Raw genomic sequence first — 21,256 nt, forward strand, 5'->3', positions numbered from 1 at the left:
TGTTAGCATATTCACGCGAAATAGCTGATTCATTCCGTTTAGATATGGACTTGAGATCGATGAAAATAGGGGATCTGGTACGTTTATTAGATCGTACATCGAGTTCAATATCTGTAGCAGTACTTGTGCTCGGCTGAGGCGCTTGTCGGTCCAAGTGCACCTGTGTTCCTGACTGCTTAGCCTTGCCTGCAGATGCAGAACGTTCGTCCAACACTACATTGCGTAGCAGTGTGGCATCGCTGGTAATATCGAATACTGCAGGTTCTGTACTAGTCTGTACTGTTTGTCCAATCTGACTTGAAAGAATTTGCACCAAACAGTCGGAAAGGTTAGATATGAGTTTATCCATTGCCTTACTCACTGCCTTTCCCACAGCAGTTTCAATAGCCTGCAATAGGTCTGAGTACATATTGGAAGTGCAGCGCATTGTAAAACCAGAGTATCCAAAAGCCCTGTCTCTAACTATGTCAATGGCTTCCCTTCGAGAACAGCGGCAGCGGTCAATAACTTCTAGGATTTGAACTTCCCGGTAACGAGCGGAAGGGTCAGAGTTGTCGGCGCAGTGACTGCCTCCCCAGAGAGAACACTTTTCCGCTTTTGCAGTACACTTGCTTGAAGGATGGCTCTCTCCACAAGTGCTACGACGAACGTTAGATTTACATCCTCCCGCACTGTGACCAAATCTCCAGCAGTTTTTGCACTGAATCGGACGAGAAGCGAGGGGTTCTACTTGGAAGATCAATGGCCATAATTTTATTTCTGACGGGAATTTCGTGCCCACAGATGTCGCGATGACAGATTCGGTTGGTACCCTCTCTTTGTCGACTAGGCGATTACACCGGTAAATTGAAATTACGCCTGCTCCAGTAAGCCTGCCTAGGGTCTCAGCTGGACTCAGCTTGGAGTCGACTCCCCGTATAAGGCCTTTGGTACATGCAAGGTGAGGCGGAATAAAAGCACTCACCGGGGTAGCAGCAAAGGAGGTGCATTTGAGAAGATCCTGCACGCAGGTCTGATCCGGCTACCTACGCACGATACCTCCTCGGCCAAACGGGCGCACATCTGTGATAGTCTGGAAATGGTTTGAAGTTGTCTTAAATTCCTTTTTAATCGCCGGAGGGTTTGTAATTTTGATGAAACCTTCATTTGTAGGTCCCAGTGCCACGGGAATGCTGTCGATACCATTGCGGAAAAAGGAGTCTAGCGGTAATTCATTAGACGGCAGGGACGCTGACCAGGCGGATTGCGCCTGGCCACGAGAAGTAGTCGACATGAGCACTAGAGATGCGGTTAGACTCAGAAACAGATAAACTATAGAATCGGACTTTAAAACAGAAAGTTAAAACCACTCAATCCTCAGCCAAGAACACCCCAGCAGGTTGAGCACATGCAAGCTTGAAGGCGAGACTAGAACGGTCTTGCGAAGGATCTTGCCATGACAGAAAAGCACCGAACACGCCAAGTGCGCTAGCTTGTTCTAATCCTCGCGCAGCTCCAGCTAGCATCAGCTGCGCGAGAGGCGTGGCGCAGTGATCAAGAAATGATGATGGTGATGATGGCACTACAGACTTTAAAAAAAGGAGGGGCTGACATTGCATCGTAAATATAGAATGGCGGCTTGGTCGTAATCGTTGGCAGATATGAAACAAAATTGGCAGATCCCACGTACAGTGAGACTTGATGATATGCGAAGCACGAATGACAAATGTTGATATGTCAGTTTAAAATCAGCCAACTTTACGAAATGAAGGCAAAGGATGCCGTAAATGACTTCCTTGTCATGATTATCATGTTTTGATGGGTCGTTTACCTTTGTCATCTATTCACGTCACGTGATACCAAATTTAGTACATGTGGAGACACCGAAACGGCCGCGAGCACGCTATGAGCGTGGTTTGCTGTCCTGTTCTTACATGACATGCGTGTCAGGATTATCATGTTTGCACCAGTCATATATTTCGTCATCCATCGACGTCACGTAACACCAAATTTGGTATATGTGGAGCTGGCGAAACGGCCACGAGCGCATCATGAAGGACCCAATATACTTCAATGTAGCGTTGACACGCGCGCACGCTGGGCACAGCGACGCTACGTTGGCAAAATGCGAGCGCTTTATAGTCTGACGGCAGGCACGACCAGCGTCCGTCAGCGCGGCACGACGGCAACTGAAGCAAAATGCGACATGCTGCATTTTGCCCCGATGCGATGCCACTTTTTTTGGAGACGCTGTGCGGACGTGTTTCACATGAGCTCCGGCCCGGTGACCGACTATCAGCGGACGCGCTTTTTTCTGGACTTGCTGTCAGTGGGCTCGTCTGCTGGAGGTTGCCCTGTACCTACGGACACCACTCGTATAGGCAAGTTTGTCCCCGTTTTTGGAGTTTCCGAGATTTTCCTATCAACCCCGCGGTGGCAAGGCTAGGCCTATCTCCTAGGCCAAGCCTGGCCTGGGCCGCGTCGCCCGGCGTCTGACTTGCGCCCGGTGACCGTGGGTCTTGTTGGGCTGAAGATGGAGTACTACGTCGAAGGGGAGACTATAACACCCGAAGATTTTGAAGCGGGAGAGTGGGCTCCAGTGCTGAAGGCACAGGAACGATTTAAGAAGACTCGGCATGGCGACAACGCCAAGAGTAAGCCTTGCCAGACGCAGGCCGGCAGCGACGGGCGCAAGACGCAAGGAGCGCAGCAAGTCAAGCGGGGGAAAGCGCCGGTATGGAAGAAACGCGGACCGTTTCTCAAGTTGCCAGCCACGGATTTCAAGATTGTGTACAGGCCCCAGAACTGGGACTTGAGTGTTGTGACAGCGAGAGAACTCGGATGTGCACTGAGAGCAGCAGCGCGTCTAACGAGTGCGATTGCCGCGGAAGAAGACATTGTGCGGGTTAATGGCACAAACAACACGTTAACGGTGAGCACACCGTGCATAAATCGCAGTGGGGCATATGCGACTGTGAAGACGCTCAAGCTGGGTGATCGTGACCTGCCGGTTTCGGCGTTCGTGGCGCCGTTGGAGAAGTCCGTGCGGGGAGTGATTTATAATGCTTATGATGGATGCCCAGTGGAAGAAGTTCGGGCGGGATTCCTGAAGAAGAATGAAGGCATAGACATTCTGGACGCGAGACCTCTGGGAAAGTCAAAGGCGATTCAGATTACGTTCGGGGGAAAACGCATACCCCGGCAGATTACTTACTGGAACTGTCTGTACGCTGTGATCCCGTACAGAAATTTAGTCGACACCTGCTACAACTGCAGACGAGTTGGACATCGAGCGGACGTTTGCTATCGTCCGAAGAGCAACCTATGTCACCGTTGCGGGAAGGACCATCCTGCCCCGCCAGAAGGAGAGCCACCTACGTGCACGCCGGTCTGCATCGTGTGCCATGGTGCGCATCACACAGGGAGCCGGAACTGCAAGTTTCGCCTGGCTCGCAAGCCACCGACAGGCCGGCAGCAGAGCATCGAAAGAGAGAATGAAGCTGGCAACGATAAACGGTCCTCGAGGGCCACGGAGCGGTCACCGAAGGATAAAGAAGGCAGAAGCAAAAGCAGGGACCGGTCGAGTTCCTTCCCGCCATTGCCAGGGCGCGGGGGCGGCCAAGATGGTGGACGAGCATCCAGTGCCAACAGCTGCGCACGCGACACCAACAAAAAGGTGAGCTTGTCAGGCACGGCCTCCCAGAACGAAACCGCTCGAGAGAGGGAGTTAGCAGCGCTGGTTCAGCGACAGGGAGACTTGATTAAAAGAATGGAAAACAGAATTGCAGAGATGGAACGCGCACTTAGAAACGACCAACGGCAGGGGACACAGGCACCAGCAGTGCAAGGCCTACAGAAAGCGACGCAAGAGCCGTCTGCTCGCGTACAGGAGAGTGCAGCTATGGAAGTGGAGAATCGGGGGACAGTGAAGAGATCACTGCCGGGGGATGAGGTAGCTAACGCAAAACGATTAGCCGAAACGTCACCAGTAGACATGCCACAGCCTGTTTTTAAGGTCATTAGTCTTAAGTCGGATGTAACAACACTTGCGGATAAAGTAGGCAAACAAGGGAAAAGACAGGATAGGTTGGAGGCTCGAGTCGAAAAGATCGAAGCCAGATTAGACACAATAGAGGAGCGTCTCGGCATGCTCTCCACTGAATTTAAGGATTCCCAAACCTAGGTCATGGGCATGTTTCAGCAGCTTCATACTCTATTGGAGGCAAGACTGCCTCCCGTGGGTGGCCAAGTGCCATTAGTCAACCTGGTGCCTCATCATGGCGCCTCGCCAGCAAATTGAGGTTTGGCAGTGGAACTGCAGGGGCTTTCGTCAAAAGCGGGGTAACCTGCAGTTGCACGTACAAAATCTGGACAGTAAACCAGACATAATAGCCTTACAGGAGGCTAGTGGTTCCGTAAAATTACCTGGATTTAAGGCATTTACAGCGCCAGGAACTGATTTAAGGGGCGTATCACGCGTCTTCACAGCCGTGCTAGTCCATCGCAACATCACTGCCATTCAGCGTTCCGTAGATAGCAGCAGGGAAGACTATGTCTTGCTTGAGATTTTGCCTAAACGAAAGTATGAGAAGAGTCTGTTTTTACTTAATGTGTATAGTTCTCCAAAAGATAAAGGATTGGGCTTACCACAACTCCTGATTCAAACTCAACGGTTAGCAGCTCGCGCTCCGCTTATAGTGGTAGGAGATTTCAATGCGCCTCACCCGGAGTGGGGTTATATTCGAGCCAGCCCAAAGGGCAATCGGCTTTGGCAAGTTGCCCGGGATCTGCGCTGGACGCTGTTAAACAATTCACAAGATCATACGAGGATAGGCAACAGCGTAAGCATGGATACCTCCCCAGACCTTACGTTTTTTAGAGGCATCAGTAATGCAAAGTGGATTAACACGGGACAAGCGCTAGGAAGTGATCACTATATCCTTTCCACGACGTTTAGCGCTGCGAAGCATAAAGACAAAGTGAGGGGGCATAGAATTACAGATTGGGACAGATTTAGGAAAAACAGATCAGACACTGTAAACGGGAAAATTAATGACCTAGATGCATGGGTACAGGCGCTCAAGGAGGATGTAAGTAATACCACGGTAGAAGTGCCAGTCGAGCAGGAGGAGTTTACCGCTGACTCGAGACTATTACACATGTGGGAAGCGCACGCGAGTCTCTTGAGAAGGTGGAAGAAGCAAAAACATAATGGCGTCCTTCGCAGAAGGACTGCCAAGTTAGAACGCAAAATCGAAAATTATACAATTGAGTTGCAAGCCAAGCAGTGGGGCCAGATTTGTGATCGCATGAATGGACAGTTTGGATGCAAAAAGACATGGCAGCTGTTAAGGCATCTTTTGAATCCGGCAGCAACAAAATCGGCGCAACGGGGGCAAATGACTCGGTTAATGCATCAATATGAAGGCACAATTGGAGAGTTTATACAGGAGCTCCGGAATCGGTACATAACTGATGGAGTAGACGGTTGCTTACCACACTACTCGGGGGTGGAAAACTCAGACCTAGATGAAGAGTTCACAATTGCGGAGGTGGAGTTTGCCATGGGGCAGCTGCGTACTACGTCTGCCGCAGGTCCGGATGGAGTTACTAATAAAATGCTGAGAAACCTAGATTTCAAATCGGTCGGGGCGATCACTGACTTGATAAATGAGTATTGGGTGGCCGGGGAGATCCCAGCACAATGGAAGCATGCTAGGATTATATTTATTCCGAAGCCAGGCAAGAAACTCTGCTTGGAAAACCTGCGCCCCATATCGCTGACATCATGCGTGGGCAAATTGATGGAGCACGTGGTTCTCAACAGGCTTCAGAATTATGCAGAGGACAAGGCCATCTTTCCCCCAACTATGATAGGTTTCAGGGCCAATTTGTCCACACAGGATGTCATGATACAGTTAAAACATGATGTAGTCAATCCCGGGCACGGCACGGGCACCAAAGCTGTATTGGGGCTTGACCTGAATAAAGCTTTCGACAATGTTTCGCATGAGGCAATATTGAATAACCTATCGGAAATTGGCCCAGGGGTCAGGACATTTCGCTACATCAGATCATTCTTGGAGGGCCGAACCGCAGAAAATTCAATAGGAGATATCAAATCGGACTCATTCGCGTTGGGAGGCAAAGGGACGCCGCAGGGTTCAGTTTTGTCACCGTTCCTGTTTAACATCGCCTTAATTAAAATACCGCCGAGGCTGGAGGAGATACCGGGACTCAAACACACATTTTATGCAGATGATATTACTCTATGGGTAACCAGGGGTAGTGACGCGCATCTGGAAGAAACACTGCAACAGGCAGTTAATATTGTCGAAGAGTTGGCAGGGGAAGCGGGACTTTCATGCTCTCAGCCAAAGTCCGAGCTCTTTGTGGTTCGGGACAAACCCAGAGGGCTACATGCAAAACACTATATTCCGCCACCGCCGTTAGAGGTAAAGGTAGGGGGTAGGCCGGTAGCTGAAGCTCAAACGATTAGAATTCTTGGCCTATATCTGCAAACTAACAGGAAGAATAGGGTGGCCCTTGAAAAACTTAAGACCACGGTCAATGCTACTGTCAGGTTAATCAGAAGAATCGCTAACCGTAAGAGCGGGGTTAAAGAAAAAGAACTCTGTAAGCTGGTACAGGCGTTTGTGCTCAGCAGGATTAGTTACGCGACACCTTATATGAAGTTGGATGCCGCAGAAAAAGGTAAGGTCGAGGCTATGATCCGGCAAGCTTACAAGGCAGCGCTTGGGTTGCCTAACAACGCGCCAACAGAAAGGCTGTTAAAACTAGGGGTACACAACACCCTGGATGAATTATGGGAGGCGCATCTGGTGATGCAACACGCTAGGCTTTCGACAACCAAAGCGGGCAGGATTATATTGGAAAGGATTGGCATTGGAGCAGAGGCTCCCACTGGGGACACTAAAATTCAGGTGCGGCGAGAGTTACATAAGGCCCTGTACATAAAACCTTTGCCCAAAAATATGCATCCGATTCACCATAGGCAGCGCAGGCAGGCAAGAGCCAGAGCTTTACACGTTGAATACGGCGAGTACAAAGCGGCAGTCTATACAGATGTTGCGGAATATAAGGACAAAGACGCTTTTGTGATTGTGGTGGTGGACAGGCGGGGGCGCTTGATCGCTTCTGGATCGGTCAAAACCCGCTCCTCGGAAACTGCAGAGGAAGCGGCAATAGCGCTAGCTATAACTAATTCGCAGTCAGATTTGATTTTCAGTGATTCAAAGACAGCCATCCGAAATCTGGCGAGGGGCAGAATATCGGCGACCGCCGCACGATTTCTGCATGGGGCCACGGGACGAGAAATGAGAGAAATAGAAATTGTCTGGGTACCAGCACACTCTGGGAACCCTGGGAACGAGGCGGCTCACCTGAATGCTCGAGGTTTCGTCAGCCGGGTAGGTGAGCCGCCAGTTCCGGGGAGGTCCGCGAGAGATGGGCTGGTGTCCTTTCATGACATAACGAATCATTATAAACTAGAGCGGAGGTTTTATCCGCCCCCGCACAAGCGGTTGACTAAGGCGCAGGAATGCGTCTGGAGAAAACTGCAGACGCGATCTTTTCCCAACCCTTACGTGTTGAACAAAATGTACCCGGAGGAGATTAAGCCGCAATGCAAATGGTGTCAGGCTGTGGCAACATATGATCACATACTTTGGGAATGTAGCATAGTGCCGCCGCCGGTGAATATTATGCGTGATCCCTCTCTTGAGCACTGGGAGGCCGTGTTGACCAGCTCAGACCCAGTCGTCCAGTTAAGGGTCGTGGAGTGGGCCACACAGGTCGCCACCAACCTTGGGTTGATGGCCATCTAACACGGAATCATCCTCAGTTGCTTTCTGACGAAATAAAGTTTTTCCATCCATCCATCGCCCCGATGCGTTACCCAGACAACACTGCGTCTCCCTCTTTTCGTGACGGAATGATGCTGGACGCGCTGAAACGCGCATGCGTCAAAGCAACGCAGTGCGGCGCGCGCCTCCGAGTATATGGCAGGACCGGCGCCTGGCGTAGCAACGCTAGCCTGATGCAACGTAAAGAACGCTGGTGAGCACGCGCACCGCGTCACGTCGAAATGTATCGACGCCTTGACTGTGACATGTAGTCATGTTCTCACATGACACGCATCTCATGATTATCATGTTTGCATCAGTCACATACCGTCGTCATTCATTGGCGTCACGTAATACGATATTTGTCATATGTGAAGCTAGCGAAACGGCCGCGAGCGCATCATCAGTGCGGCATGTAGCCACGTTGTTATATGACACGCATGTCGTGATTATCATGTTTGGGTGTGTCATTCACTCATGTCGTCCGTTCGCGTCGTTCAATACCGCGTTTGGTACATGTGAAGCTAGCGAAACGGCCGCGAGCGCATCATGAGCGCAGCATGTAGTCATGATGTTACATAACACGCAGCTCAGGTTTACCTTGTTTGCACCAGTATCATACCATCTCCATCCATTCACGTGCCGTAATATCAAATTTGGTATAAGTGAAGCTAGCAAAACGGCCGCCAGCGCATCATAAGCGTGGCATGAAGTCATGTAGTTACATGACACGCATCTCATGATTATCATGTTTGCACTAGTCACATACTTTCGTCATCCATTCATGTACTGTAATACCAAATTTGGTATGTGTGACACTAGCTAAACGGCCGCGAGCGCATTATGAGCATTGCGCGTACTCATGTTGTTACATGACGAGCATGTTATGATTTTCATGTTGGGCTCTGTCGCTTGTGTCTGCCATGCAATCATGCCATACCATACCAGTTTTGCAACATGCCATGTGAACAAAACCACCACAAGAGCTGCAGGACCATGAAATGTAAATCATGACATTCATGACATACATATCATCATTTCCATTTTACGACTAGTGAAATATGTTCTTCATAGAGTCATGATACGCCATGCCAAGTTTGGTACCGATACCAATATCGAAACGGCCAGGAGAGCTAAAAGTCGTAGGCGGCTAGATAGATAGATAGATAGATAGATAGATAGATAGATAGATAGATAGATGGATAGATGGATGGATAGATAGATAGATAGATAGATAGATAGATAGATAGATAGATAGATAGATAGATAGATAGATACGCCTAACCCCTTGTAGGGCAACGGGAAATATCTGTCTTATTTTTTGTTCCCCACAGAATTTCTCGTGAAGAACAATGGGACGTATCAAGCTCAGTTGTTTTGTGCTGCCCTTTACATTGAGGCTTTTACATTTTTGTTAAGACTTGTTTAAAAGCTGTACAATAGGTGTTGTTAGGTTACACTATTTCAAAATTGTGTTTCTCTGTTTACCGGCGGCACAAATTTCCGCATTGTGAGTCAGCGGAAAAGAATAATTCAAGGTTACAAGTGAGTGTACTATTTTCTCTGCTTCAAAAAAAAAAATAGTTGCAGCTTGTAATCATCGGATGTTTTCATTATTAGAAGCAATACTTATTCCTAAAGGCTTTTTCAAATGGTGCCAAGGCAAAAACTGCATGACGATGGGATAAGCCTACTGCCATCGCTGCCTGCATTCGATGTGTAGTGAAACATTTCACCGATTATTTTGTTTTCTGTTTGCTTTTAAAAACGCAGATAAAGGATTGCTGACGCGAGAGGAAGCGCTGGAATTATATTTTAGCTTTCCTGACGACCCTACGTCGAATGATTCCGCAGAGATACGAATGAAGCCTTCGCACTTGAGCTCGCTTCGCCTGATTCAGATTAGCAAAGCAGTGAAGCCGAAGTGGCGGAATCAACGAGGAAACCACAAAAACGAAAGGCTACCTATTCAAGAAAGAAAATGAAGCAAAAGAAAGTGCCTAGAATTCGCGTCAAAGCAGAAGTCGAAGAGGAGAAGGTTGGGACATGGACTAGCAGTGAACCGGATGCCGTAATTATTGTTCAAAAATTTGGGACCCACAACACAGTGCAAATCTCCCGACGACGCGTTGTGAAGCTTTTGCTCTTTGTTTTGACGAAGGTATCATGAACACACTGGTGACTGAGACAAACCGCTTTGCCAAACAGAAAGGCCGACAGCTTTGGAAAGAGCTTACAATTGATGAACTCCGTGCAAACTTTGGCATACTTCTGCTGATGAGCACAAACCCCAGACATCAACTGTACCTGTACTGGATCAGTGACAGTTTTTTCAAGCGTCCTGAAATATCAAAGTTTTGTCGTTCCGTCGTTTTCAAGCCATTATGAACAGTTTGCACCTCACTGACCTAACCAAGGAAAAAAATAAAAGTGAAGAAGGGTACGACAGATTGGCAAGAGTGCGTCCTCTCATCTCCTTGCACTGAATGAAAGTTTCAAGAGACCATACATTCCATCAGTGCACCAAGCCATTGATGAGAGTATGATACGATTCAAAGACCGGTGCTCACAGAAGCAGTACCTCCCAATGAAACCTATGAAGCGGGGGTACAAGGTGTGGTGCATAGCCGACTCCCAGACAGGTTACCTGATTGAATTTAGGTCTATGAAGGTAAAGGTGCAGACCGATCTGCGAACGTAGGTCTCGGTGAGCATGTTGTGCTCTCCCTCATTGACGGAGTAGAGGCTGGCACGCAGCTATATTTCGATAATTTTTTCACGTCCACACGCCTAATGGAGGCCTTGAAAGAAAAGAACATTTTGGCCATAGGAACGGTTTGCCCGAACCGCAAGGACTTACCTGACGAAATCAAACGGGATAACAAGCTACAGAAGAGACAGTATATCTGGCGGGCGAAAGGGAGGATCACAGCTTATCAGTGGCGGAAAGCATAAAATGTACATGTGCTGTCCAACTTTCAACACACTAATGACACTGAGGACGTTGTTCGAAAGCTTTCTAATGGCTCATCCATGTCCGTCCAGTGCCCCAAAGCAGTCTCCGACTACAATACCTGGATGGGCGGAGTCGACAAGCTTGCCAAAGAAGGAACGCATACCCGTTGGATCGACGATCTAAGAAGTCGTGGCACCGAATGTTTTTACTTTCTGCTTGACGCAGAAATGGCAAATGCTTTTTTTTCCATTGAAAGCAGTCAGTGTAATGAGCTACCTTTGGTTCCGGCTCGTCCTTGGTCGCCAGCTGATAAACGGGCAAACATTCAAAAGGTACAGCACCCGCCCGTATCGAGTCAACAAAAAAGGTGCCTAACATGGCCAGAAAATGGTAGGCGTTGCTGATGAAGTCCGATTTCTGGGAGCTGGACATCACCCTCAGAAGATTGCAAAAAGGAGGCGCTGTCGTGGGTGCTCGACTGCCAAGAAAGAAGCGCGCACCAACCTTCTGTGTTCTGTGTGCAATGTGCCTCTTTGTTCAACGTGTTTTGGACCTTTTCATGCCGGCCGAATGTAACCCCGGAGCCCTCAAGGAGCATTGGGACAAATGCGTCTCATTTTTTGAATTTCAATTTAGCGTCAGTGGGACAAATGTGTGCCAGATTTTTTTAAAAAATAAAGTACTCGTTGTATAGCCTTGAAATTTCTTTCAAACTACTTCTGTGGGCTTGGTTCGTAAAATAAGACAACCTTTTTCTGGTTTTAAAAAACACATATTCTGCTCTAAAAAGGGTTAAAGTCGCCGAAGTTTGCTAAAAAATGCTTCGCATTTGAAAGTGAGTTGGCTGGGGCTTAAAGGAGCCATGGACGTCAGAACGAAATTAAGAAGAGGCAGCGAGCTAAGGACACAGATGAAGAATGAGCCACATGCCTCGAAAAAAATAGCCATGCAGAGAACCAATCTGAAAAAAAAATAGACAGATTTAGTGGGAACACGCAGCAGCTCTGTGGATGCAGCCTGCCAGCCATTTCCTATGGCAGGATTTGTTCACAATACCACTGCGGATGCTAGGTAAATTAATCCAATAAGAATAACTGTACCTCTAGCTAGCTACACACACCTGCGCATAATTGAATTAAGTCACAGCCTTCTCTTTAAAAGTGGCATTCCAAGCCAAATCAACGAGACCATCATGAATATGGCTGAAAAAAATTTCCACATCTTTCTTGGAGTTCGAAAATCGTCCTGCTTGCCTACAGGGCTGTGTTATCGCTCATCGACATTGGCTCACCTGGGGACAGTGATCGCTATAAGTGAGGCCTTTTTCCAAGTATTGGCCATAGTGGCACTATATTTGTAAGTGGATGTGAAACTACAGGTGCTCCAGATGTTTTTGCTGCTTATCTCAAGTAATTCTTCAGAAACCGTTGCACGTTTTGGTTTCAAGTGCATAAATTGAAACTAAATTTTGTGTGGTTCAGATCAGCATTTTTTTTGTTTGGCCTGTTTTACAGCTCTTAAGTTATTTTTTTACTGTCCTCCCAAGGACAAATCAGTGCGGTTCTACTGCATGTGTTTCAGTTCCAAGTGTAATTCAGAGCTTATGAAACTTACCACATTGTTTCACTCCTCGGATTGAAGTTATCAATGCTGGTTCACTGTTTTATTATGAAATAATTTTTGGTTTGTGTGTGCACAGGTTCACCTAGCTAATGATGTGATGCTCTCAAGGGCCGTCTCAAGGGCCGTCTCAACGGCCGTCTCAAGGGCCGTCTAGAGTCTGCTGATGAGAATTCCAAGGACTTCCATTAGGTCAAGTGGTCTACTATCACAATTAGGTAGACAGAGGCCAGTACGGCACGCATAGAAGCTTCACGGAAACTGTTGGAATTGGTTTGCGGCAGAAGGCGGCCAGAAACCTGCACAACAGCAATTGCCACCATAAGAAGATGAAGTATAGAGAGGTTAGTGAGGAAGCTTGCTCATTTCAGTGGAGTGTATGTTTTGACATGCATGCGTTTTATAACCTGTTTCTAGTTTGGCGCCTGCAGTGCCCTGTTTATGAGCACAGCTGCAAGCTATATTTCCAGCTACAGAATTTTCAGCCATCGGCACACTTAACGTGAATGCTTCGACGCAGCTCTTTAACTTGCTTTGACTGATGCTAGTGCTGCCAAGTGTTGGGCTCTGCATGTTTTCTCCACCTTATAGTATAGATGGAGTGGGGGTTGTTTTAAATAGTAAATTTTTGTTTCATGTGTGCGTGACTGCTGGGTTTGATGCTCTCACTTGGTAAGCAAATTTATGCCATGTTTCGCTCATGGCTATGTTCTACGCGCCCCCATGAAATTCGTTGCCATATGCTTGTCTCTGCAATGAACCATTGGGTGTGACAGCTAACACACCACTCGTTTTTGAAATTACAGTTGCTGCTTGAACAAAGTAATATATTCGTACAGAAGATCAACTGTTTGCTCACCACATGTCAGATTTATTTATTGTGGAATATTTAGAAGCGCTATTAGTGTGCGTTTTCTCAGTTTTTCCAATGCTTTACTTATTTTTACCCGCAGCTGCAATTCCATACCAGAAAGGTGCGTGAGTTATCACACAATGAGTCATTGCTGAGATAAGCGTTGGCAAGAAATTTTGTGGGCTTGCGTAAAAATATTCACGAGCATAATGTGGTAAAAACAGACCTGCCAAGTGTGTTTTCGAGTCGCCAGTTAGGCAGAAGTGAACTGGAAATTTACTGGAAAAATCGACCGGCGCTTCATCTAATATTTGTTGTAGTAAATAAACCGTGTCCTGTACTTGGCAGCGTTAGCATCAGTCGAAGCAGATCCCATGTGGTGGAGCAAAGCTGAATCTATACAGCCGTCGGCACCTTTATTTTGAACGCTCCGACGCGTGGCCTCTGCTCGATGGATGGATGGATGGATGGATGAATGGATGGATTGATGGATATGGCTGTACTCTTTAGATCGGGAGGTGGCTAGCGCCACCAAGCCGTACTACCTAATGAACAAAAAACTAGATTTATTTTTTCCCTTAAATAGTGAGGTTGAGGATTCGCACTTTGCAGTGAAGGGTATATTTTCACTCGTGCCTTGACTTTAGCCACCAATCAGACAACCTCCTTCTTGTTTATTCTACCCGCTTAAAGTCTATTTTGCCTTTACAGTCCCTAAATCCCAATGCTTTGAAAAACTCTGCGCCATCATCCTGAACTATAGGGTGAAGCCCTTTACAGAACATTATCAAGTGTTCGGCAGTTTCTTCTTCCTCTCCACACGCACTGCATACCGTGTCTACCCCTTCGTATTTGGCCCGATATGTCTTGGTTCGCAATACTCCCGTGCTGGCCTCAAACAGTAGAGAACTACCCCGAGTATTATCATAGACCCTTTCCTTGGCGATTTCCTGCTTGAACGTTCGATAGATCTTTAGTGCGGACTTTTTAATCATGCCAATTCTCCACATGTCAGTCTCCGTTTCCTTCACTTTATTCTTAACCGATAGTTCTCTTTGGTTTGGCCCCCTGCTGTTTTCCAAGTATTTACCAGTCAATTTTCTGGTTCGCTTCCGCCATTTTGTATCGGCATTCTTCATGTACAAGTAGCTGAATGCCTTCCTAGCCCAACGCTCCTCCCCCATTTTCCTCGATCGCTTTTCAATTTTTATTTTGCTGCTAGCTTCCCTGCCCTCAATGATGTCCATTCCATATCAACTTGTACTCCCTGATTTGGTGTATTCCCGTAAGCTCCTAAGGCAAGCCTACCTATTCCACATTGCTTAATTTCTAATCTTGCTTGAACTTCTGATCTCATGCACAAGACCGCATTGCCGAACGTCAAACCAGGAACTATGACCCCTTTTCATATTCCTCTGACAACATCATACCTATTGTAATGCCACAGTGCTTTGTTTTTCCTTACCGCTGCATTCCTGTTACCTTTAGTCCGAGGTCAGCGCCACCGAGGTCAGCGCCACGAAGCTTTGAAAAAGTTATGCTTGCTGCTGTTAGGGATAGCTTTAGCGCACATTGGTTTCACTAGTAAATTTCTGTTTCCAGACTGCCTGACCGGCGGGCCGAATGCATTCACTTCGCATCACCTCGCATCCCGTTTTCACCACGTTTCGCTCGTGGCTACGTTATTGCGTGCAACCATGGCATTCGTTTTCTTATTTCTTTATCGACAAAGAACGATTGCATGTGACAGCTTACGCACCTTTCGTGTTTTAATTGGCATTGCCAGTCCAAAGGGACCACACGTATAAAAAGCATAGCAAACACACGCTCAAGGCGTCTGTAAAAGTTGCACAATATATCTGAATGGCAGTAAAGTTGTTCATGTTCTGATTCAGTAATTTTCAGGCAGCGTCAATCAAACTGCTCTCGCAATTCAGAGTGTGTCTTTCTGCTCGGTTCGCGCTGCACGAAAGATGTGGTCTTGGGCCACAACATTTGAGTGGTTAACAATACCTGGGCTTTAGCGTGCCTACTACGATCTGAATTGAAAATAAGATGGCAGTTTAGGCTTTTATTCGATAACTACGCACAAAAATTGTTTTGTTTGCTTTTTATTCATGTGCCTTTCTTGCTGAAAACACGCACAAACATCGCGCTTCATTCGACATCTTCCGTGCAGCCTGATCCGAATAGAAAGGCACACTCTAAATTGCGAGAACAGTTCAATTGACGCTGTGGGAAAGTTATTGAGTCAGAATGTGAACAACGCCACCACATTTGAGTATTATTCATTGTGCAACTTTTTCAAACGCCATGAACATGCGTTTGCTCTGCTATTTATACATGTGATTCCTTGCCGCAAATTCAAACTGATAAGGTGGGTTAGCTGCCACACGCAATGGTTCATTGTAGAGATAAGCATAGACCAAGGAACACCATGGGCGCACGCAATAACGTAGCCACAAGCGAAACGTGGCTAAATTGGGATGCGATGTGAGGGCATTCGACCCACCGGTCGGGAAGACTGTAAACAGAAATTTACCAGAGAAACCGACGTGCGCTACATCTGTTGTCAACTACAGCAAGCATACCATGTTGAACGCTTGGTGCCGCTGATCTCAGTAACTCTACTATACAGTAGAGTTACTGTATATGCTACCTTTAGGTAGCAGAATTGCGTCTCTGACAGAACTCGCCACTCGCACCACCTTTCGCCGAGCGGACTCACGTGCGCAAAAAGCGTCCGTTTAAAAGAAAGACAACTTCACGGCCGTTTGGGTCCTGGCGACCTCAATGCCACCACTGCTACCACTACACTGTCAAGTCGTCCGTCCGGTGAACTGCAAGGTGGTTCGGCTCACGCAGTGCGGGTTGTTTGTCAGTATTGCGGTGGTGTTGTTTGCTGTCCGTTTTAGTTTTTTTTAGAGACGATGGTCTTTTTCGGGGACCTTCGACGCAAAAATTTTGGTCTGTCTGTCCGTGCATTTATCTGTTTGTCCACTCTTCACTGTACTGGGTACTTTAAAATGCACCATGGCTACAACTTCAAACGGCCAACCCTATCCGCAGCGCCCACTAATGTTGCTCAAGGTTCAGCGTTCATACTTGTGCGATTGTCAATTAAAAAGCAAATATCGCGCATATCTGAGGCACCATAACAATACGTATATATTTTGCACGTCCGTCTTTTACTAGAAAAGGCATACATAAGTAATTCTAAGGACCGTAGCGTTTATCACGCTGCGCTGAGCATGCAACGCTTGCACGAAAAGGCGAGTGTTTCTAACGCTTTGCTAAAACGACATAGTGGTGGCACTTACCTATCGCCTATAGCGATATGTAACACTTTATCACCTCTGAGACGGGCGCACACGCCCGTCATAGGGCCACGCACTTCGTTTTCCAAAAAAAGTGCCATATGGCGCCCATGTCTCACGCGTGACGTGTATTGATGCGTTCGTTTGCCTCGGCTGCACGGTCGGGGCAATTTAACGCAGCGCCTCCAGAATACCGTTCACTGATTTTCTTGCGCAGAACATCAAATAAATGTTTTCTTCGCGATCTCCACACGCAAGACTATCGTGTTTCGACGACATTTGCAAAATAACATGCAGATACGGGGCCAATTTTTTTTCCTTGTAAGCGAGAGTAATTGCGCCAGCACCAGCCCATATGCAGTAATTTCTTTTTCGCGAGGGTAGGGGGCCGACTTGGGGAAGACCATGAAAATTACTTATTTGTATGAGTCATTTTCAGCAAAATATATGTACCCGGAATTTAGAAAAAGAGCCCCCCCCCCCTTTTTATTTAGCTATGGGCCAACGTCAGCGACGCGTTATGAACGAGCGTACACATAGAAAGTACACGGAGCCGCTGAGCTACGTCTCCTACATTCAAGAGAAGTGACTTTCCTGCTTAACGAGAACGCGCCGGCGTGCAAGACAACGGTCCTATGCACAACTCTGCTACCTATGGTAGCATATACGGTAACTCTATTCAAGCGAGCCTTGGGCACGCATCGAAGTGTTCAAGTTAAAGCTGCTGGTGGCTGTACATGCCTGAAGGAAGTAAATGCTGAAACGCATTGCTGCTGTGATTTTGTCATTCATTGCATACAGAAATAATTTGGTATTGAAACTTAGGTGACATCTACCTGTTGCATGTTCTCCATCGTTTGTAGTGGTCTGTGGAAGGAAAACCTCACCTGGGATTCACGATTGTACTGACATTCCAGCCGTTGCTCTTTCATGATATGTGAGCCTTCCCTTAGTGACGGTTTGTTTGAACGATAGTCCTACTTTTAAAAATGAGTTTCTCAGTTGGTTAGGCTGTATGAGAAGCACATAAAATTCTTTGCAAATGTGTATTTACTACTAGTGCTTCCTTAGTGAGCTTATAATCAACTGCTGTAGTTCAGCGATAGGTATTTCTTAATGAGCAGAAATAAATTTGTGTTCTTTATAATTTACAGAGCTCTGTGAATAGCAAGCATTTTGTGTGTGAAGCGAATTTTAATATGGAAGTGTGAGATACTTCGAAAGAAGTTGCAGAAGAAAAGTTGCAGAAGATTCCTAAACACAGTATTATGGGATAAGGACATGACATTGTTTTTTTGGCTAGGTTGGTGAAGATCAGGAGGGAAGGTGCTCCCTTGATTTATCAAAGAAGAGACATTGCAGATCAGATTGTATTTATTAAATTTCGTGCAACCAATGTGGTGTCGACAGCAGTTTACACATGAAAGGTTCCTCCCCCCCCCCCCACATCAACTTCTGTGGAGGCCCTTCTTGGTGCACAGAAGGGCTTCTGAAGGCCCTTCTGTGGAGGCCCTTCTGGAAAGAGCTCCTTTCGAGTTTTGAATTGCTGATCTGCTCTGCAGATGTCTGTGTAAACACCTGAAATTTGAGATAGTGAGAAGGTTCGTACACTTTGTGTCGAATCTTTTGGTAAGAAACAATAAAGCTTCCACCCCTTCCATGCAGGTTTGAACCAGCGCTTTCGTGAGTCAATCTGATTATGCCCGCAGCGTAACCCACGCAGTGGTGAAGCATCTTATAAAAAATGAAGGGGTGACTGTAACGGCCCAGAGCATCTCCATGTTGGAACTAGCATTTTCTGAAATCAATGCAATTCTTAATTTAGCCTGCAAGGCAGCTTTACCACATAGTCAGACTGTTGTGAGGTAAAGCAAGTTTAAAAAAAAAATCTGCAGGGGTCACAGTTGTTCGGGCGTTGATTGTTGTCTTTGGGAAGCTCTAATTGTACAACTTTCAGCGGAAAATAATCGACTGGCAAGTGCTAATGAAAAATGTTTGAAAGTTTGAATATTTGCACACTGTTATTTTTTTTTCTAAAAGTAAGAGCACAAATCTGCAACAAACATATATAACTTCATTTATCAAATTGGGCAATGTTGTAATGAATTTCTCGTCTTTTCCATGCCCTGCAGTACTGCCTGAAGCCTTGTGAAAAAGGAAGCAACGCACGTTAACTAAAAAATCAAGCTGAGACGGGAAAAGAAAAAAAAATAAACAGAGAAGTCTTTTTTCACACTAAACAGTAGTCCTACACTACTGTGCAAGCCTGATGCTTTTGCCCATGGGCACATAAAAATGCATGTTTTCAGCCACAATGCACTTAAGTACGTAATTAGAAGAAATACACATACACAAAGACCGGTCACGCAAAAACACACTAGCCCGGCTCTTACCAAACCCCACCAGTTCGGGTTTTACCAAAGCACACTAGGCCGGGTATATCCAAAACACTTCACTCCGTGTCACACCAGAAAATGGCGGTATACAGCAGACCGGTAGTATACGCCAGGAACCTTGTCTGAATTCCCGCTCTGGTGTTAGCGAGAAAAACACACCAGACACAGTCTAGTGGATTTTTAGACTGGGAAGTGTAAACTCTGCAGCTTATGTATTTAACTCCATATTTTGAAAACACTGATAGTTACTATCAGTGGGTGCTCGTAATCATCTCACGTAAGAATGTAACTGGACATTGAGTAGAAGTAATCTGCAAGATAATTGAGAATGTGGAAAATTTAAAGGTGGCAGCCTATGAAATTAACTCCATTTATGTGAGGCTGAGAAGGGAGCGTGCGTTTGAAATTGCAGAAACACTCTGATTCTTCATTGAGCTCTCCAGCTTGTGACGCATTCTGTGGATCAAGCGTTCTGGAAGGAAATATAAAGCGGGGAAAAATAACTTAGCTCTTCAGCACTTGCACAGAGAAGTAGCTATAGTGCAAGCCTCAGATCACGCATAGTCAGGAAACACGCATTTTACCTGACGTAGCTTTTTTTTTCTCTCAAAGCTGTGGCATGGTATATTTCACCCATACATGTTTTCACCACAATTGCACAGTGATTTTTTTCTTCATATTGTATCTGACCTAAGTACGTTCTTGTTGATTTCTAAAGGTGGCTCTCAGCATGCCTCAAATCCATGGCTCATCATCTACCTGTCCGTGGCTAGCCTAGCCGAGCTGCAGTGCGATCGAGCCAGCACCACTGCAAGCCTAGTAGGAGCGCACTTTTGGTGTTCTGTGCAAGACACAGCATACCCGCCCGACTTGACAATGGCGTAAATAATAATTATGAGTGCTGGTGGCAGCTGTAGGAACCCATTAAAATCTATTGGCAGAGTGTGAGTTTGCTGCGTATGATCATTTCCCCTGATAAAGTGCATATACTTTGTTAGGAAAATTGGATGAGAGAAGCAAGCACACTCGTAATCCGCAAGTGCTTTTTGTCTTTGAAATTGCCCATTTGCTCCTCTACACTGTGTGGTGAGTTGGCTATGACATATAACCTCAGAGTTATAAACATTAGCTAATCTCGGCTGCGGCGGCTGCATTTTCGATGGAGGCGAAAATACTGTAGGCCGTGTGCGCAGATTTAGGTGCACGGTAAATAACCCCAGGTGGTCTAAATTTACAGAGCCTTCCACTACGGTGTCTCTCATAGTCATATAATGAATTTCAGACGTTGAAGCTCACATATCTGTAAATCAATTACATAACATAGCTGATGTCTTGTAACACAGTGTAACTTGCGGTCTACTTCTCGCACCCAGCGTAATGTCAAAATAAACAATACTTAATCGGCTTATGCCTGGATAATACGCAGATGTTTCACGCTTTCAAAATTACTATCGTAATTATGCACTTGTGTCATAAATTCTAATTTCACTTTTCATTGTTTGTGTGCGTGTGTCAAAACTTCCCATCTTATATATATATATATATATATATATATATATATATTGCGAGTAATAATTCAATGGGCCAGTTAGTCTTCGTGAAGGTGTGGGTATGGCACAACGGGAGCGTTGTCAACAAGGATAAATATATTTATTTCCCAACAGTTTCGGGAGGGGTCCTCCCTTCATCAGGGGATGAGTTATACACTCATTCCCTGATGAAGGGAGGACCCCTCCCGAAACTGCTGAGAAATATATTTATCTTTGTTGACAACGCTCCCGTTGTGCCATATCTCATACATATATATTAAAAGCGGGGGATTTATTGACTGAAACCAACTGCCTGGTTCAATGGGCGTCAGTCACTGTCACGAGCTTAGCTCTTCGTCGTAGTCGTCTTCCAGGCTCTCCGACCAGATACTGTCTCTCTCCCTCTTCCCACTACATTTGCCCCGGTGGTGAAGAGGAGCCATCATGGCGACTCACGGCGAAGCAAGCACGAAGGGATCATAGTAAGGTTTTATGCGGCTTATGTGGACTGTCTCACGACCACAGCATTTCTCACGACCTCGGCAGGTATCTCTGGTTCGATGACGTATTTGACCGGTGACGTGCATTGAACGATGCGGTACGGACCATTGTACTTGAGTGCAAACTTTCGAAAGAGGCCGGGGGACTATATTGGAACTGAAAGCCATACAAATGAGACTACGGGGAAGCTGTGAGCAGGCTTGTCTTGGTCAAGTCGTTCTTTTTGGAGACCTTGCGCGA

The 21,256-nt window shown here is 46.5% G+C and overlaps 1 long non-coding RNA gene across 1 annotated transcript in view; it reads left to right on the forward strand.

Moving 5' to 3' along the window:
- LOC119167827 (uncharacterized) overlaps positions 1-19,931 on the forward strand; it is a 106,372-nt gene extending 86,441 nt beyond the window's left edge. The window contains exons 2-3 of the long non-coding RNA XR_005109312.2: positions 12,500-12,764; positions 19,705-19,931. This is a non-coding gene — a long non-coding RNA (uncharacterized LOC119167827). The remainder of the gene's footprint in view (positions 1-12,499; positions 12,765-19,704) is intronic.
- Positions 19,932-21,256: the final 1,325 nt, after the last annotated feature.

This window comes from Rhipicephalus microplus, unplaced genomic scaffold (assembly GCF_043290135.1).
Source record: "Rhipicephalus microplus isolate Deutch F79 unplaced genomic scaffold, USDA_Rmic scaffold_16, whole genome shotgun sequence".
Lineage (NCBI taxonomy): Eukaryota > Metazoa > Arthropoda > Arachnida > Ixodida > Ixodidae > Rhipicephalus > Rhipicephalus microplus.